The sequence below is a fragment of the Carlito syrichta genome, unplaced genomic scaffold (assembly GCF_000164805.1).
Source record: "Carlito syrichta isolate Samal-C Ts95f unplaced genomic scaffold, Tarsius_syrichta-2.0.1 Scaffold311144, whole genome shotgun sequence".
NCBI classification, from domain to species: domain Eukaryota; kingdom Metazoa; phylum Chordata; class Mammalia; order Primates; family Tarsiidae; genus Carlito; species Carlito syrichta.
In genome coordinates this window covers 447546-451225 of record NW_007255240.1, presented here as the reverse complement: position 1 = coordinate 451225, position 3680 = coordinate 447546, and positions in this window count along the sequence as shown.

Genomic DNA, 3680 nt, shown 5'->3' with positions numbered 1-3680 from the left:
CAAGTTGCCCAGGCGGGTCTCAAACCCGCAGGCTCAGGCAATCCACTCACCTCAGCCTCCCAAAGTACTGGGATTGCAGGCTGAGCCACCGAGCACAACTGGTGCCTTTTTTTTAAATGATGAGTTGTATAATTATTTTGTTATATATTGCAATGTAATAATAATAGAAGTAAAGTACACAATAAATGTTATGTGCTTGAATCGTCCTAAAACCTCCCCCTCCCACCCCGTCCCTTGGAAAAATTGTCTTCCACAAACCTGGTCCCTGATGCCAAAAAGGTTGGGGACCACTGATGTATGTGACAGCACCAGCCCAGCCTCTACCGGGGCCATGACACCACCCACCTCGGGAAGGGCGCCCTGGGGGAAGCCCAAGATTTTCCCTGAGAACCACTTAGGAGAAAGACAAGTGGTCCTGGTGTCATGTCATGTGCCAATGTTCACAACAAATCTCTTCATTGTTTCTAAGATGTCAGGAAGACTCTTACCAACCCCTGGCCTTGAGAAGTGAGTGAAGGTGCAGCTCATAGAAGAATTAAAGAAAGCTGACTGATGAGCATAATAAGATGACAGGGATGTTCAGAAGCCCCAATTTGGAACATGTGTTTTTAAAAGTGAGATAGGGCTAGGCTCGGTGGCTCAGCCTGTAATCCCAACACTTTGGGAGGCCAAGGTGAGTGGATTGCTTGGGCCCACAAATTCAAGACCAACCCAGGCAACTTGGCAAGACCTCATCTCTACAATATATCAAAAAATGAACCAGGTGTAGTAGTGCACGCCTGTAGTTCTGGCTACTTGGAAGACTGAGGCAGAAGGATCACCAGTGGGTCGATGCTGGGGTACCGTGAATGTGCCACTGCACTCTAGCCTGGGCAATGGAGTGAGACTACAACTCAATAAATAAATAAATAAATAAGTGAGACAGGGATAACAATTGGCATGCAAATAAAAGAAAATAAATTTCTACTTTGCCATCAGTGGTCTCTGCCATCCCCGGGGCAGTCACCAAGACTCTCAGCTCTTCTGAGCCTACGGTGGGGCTGCATTCCTTGGCCCACCACAGTCTGTCAGTAGGGGGGTGGGGGGACATGTAACATGCTGGCAAATGGGTGCTGAGTGCAAGGGGCACTGTCACCACTCACCTTCCACAAGTGAGTCCTACTCTGCCTGGGTGACATGACCTGCCAGGGTGCTCCTTCCCTCTGCCCTGGGCCCTTCAACATGAGCAGGTGGTTGCTGAGCTGGTGGTTACTCGGTCAGCCCAGATGCTGGAGAGATGACCTGGAGTGCCCAGACAGCCTGCCGTGGGCGAGCATCAAGAGCAAAGCCTGCAGTTGGGGCCACTGGGGATTTGGTGGCCCAAGCTCACCCAGCCCATCCTGCATGATCTGTGTCCCCAGCGTCTTGCCAGCCCTCACACCCATCACCACCCAACACACTCCCACATGGCCCCATGCCCTGCACCAGCTCTGCAAAGGGGAAACAGCCTGGGAGTTTCTCGAGGGAAGGGACAGAGAGGAGAGTTCTCCACAGGCGGGGAGTCTCAGCCCAAAGAAAGCGGGGGTGGCCTGGAGACAGGCCCTGGCATGTGACTGGAAACAAGCAGGAACTCCTAACCTATTTTTGTAAAAGGAGGTCAAGAAAGAGGAGCAGTGGCTGCCTCTGGAGAGGGAACCAGATGACTAGGATGGACTCTTCTTACCACAAGGATCGCTTATTTAAAAACAAATGGAAATTAATATATGTCATCAAAAATATTTTCTAGCTCAGACATGAAAAATGACCTAGATAGTAACACTTTCTTGCATACTCCCCTTGCATTCACACACGTACACACACCATACATCACATACACACACACACCACATACCACATACACACAACACACACATATACCATATACCATATATATGCACAACACATACCACACGTCACATACCACATACAATACATACTACACACACACAACACACATCACATGCACAATACACACAACACACACAGCATATAGCACATACACAACACACACAGCATATACTACACACACAACACATGTCACACATCATACAGCATCACATACCACATACATAAACATACTACACATAACACACACATGCCACCCATCACATACACACACAACAAATACACACCACACATCACATGCCACATACACACACAACATGCACATAACACATACTATGTACACACATGCCAAACATCACATACACACACAACACATACATACACCATAAACCATATACACATACCATATGTGCATGCATTCACACATCACTCATACACATTCGCATGTACACATAAATACACCATAAACATGCATACACCACACGCACATATGCACATGACACATACACACTTATACACACTGTACACACACACATGCATACATACCATTTACATGCATGTACACATAAACACACCACACACACATCTGCACATGTACATACACTCATGGTTTAGGATGGCCCTGGGACAGGTCAGAGGACAGAGGAGCAGCCTGAAAGGCACTCAGTCTGGCCAAGTTGCCATGATTTGTTGCCAGGTTAGTTGAAAAACTACAAGTGGTAAAAAGTTGCAATGATTTAAAGAAGACAACTTATTACAAAGAATATAAGTTGTGGTCATAATTTTTTATTTTTGAGTTAGAGTCTCCCCTCCGTCACCCAGGCTGGAGTGCAGTGGCACATTCACGGCCACCCCAGCGTTGACCTGCTGGGCTCTGGCGGTCTTTCCACCTCAGCCTTCCAAGTAGCCTGAACTACAGGCTCACACTACCGCACCCAGCTAATTTTTTTTATTTATTGTAGAGTGGGGGAGGGGCAGATCTCGCCAAGTTGCCCGGGCTGGTCTTGAATCCACAGGCTCAGACAATCCACTCGCCTCGGCCTCCCAAAGCACTGGGATTACAAACTGAGCCACCGAGCCCGGCCTGTGCTCATAATTTAAAAGAAAGTTAGATCTCACGGTATATATTTATAATTTGTAATTCCTTTAAATGACTAAAGCGGTGTTTGTGTAAACGGGTATCTGTTCCTCCAGCAAATGGATAATATTAGCTTACAAGATATGTTTTTGATTTATGTAAGAAGGGAAACATGAACACGGGGAGACAGTCCTGGAAGGAGCACAAGCCATCACCTGGTGGCCACCCTTACAGCCATCCAGAGAGAGAGTCCAGCCGTGAGTGGCTGACAGTTGTGGAACCACCACTGTCCTGAGGCTGCCCTGAGCCTGCCCCACCTGCACACTCATGCCCCAGCCTGGGCCAGGAACCTCCAGCTGGCCTGTCTAGCACACTCTAACAAGATACGTTCTCCACGATGCTAGCAAAGCAGTATCTACTGAAGATGGGCCAAACCGGACACCAGACCAGAAAAGATGCCAAGCTTTGTGAAGAACTTGAGCTTCAAAGGTCCAATGGATGCGGTCAGTGAGCCCCTCACTCAGAGAGGACACTCAGCCCAGAGCCTGATGAGCTCCAGCCACTTTTGGGGGAGCATTGGGCAGCCCTGCCCGCAAAACCACTGACACCCTGGCCACTGTGTCCTCAGCCCTTATCCTGTCACATCCTGATGCCTAGACTCTTCTCCTGGGGTCTGGAAAGGTCATTGCAACCCAAGGACAGCTCAGAAATTCCAGGAAGAACTTTGAATGCCAGTGGG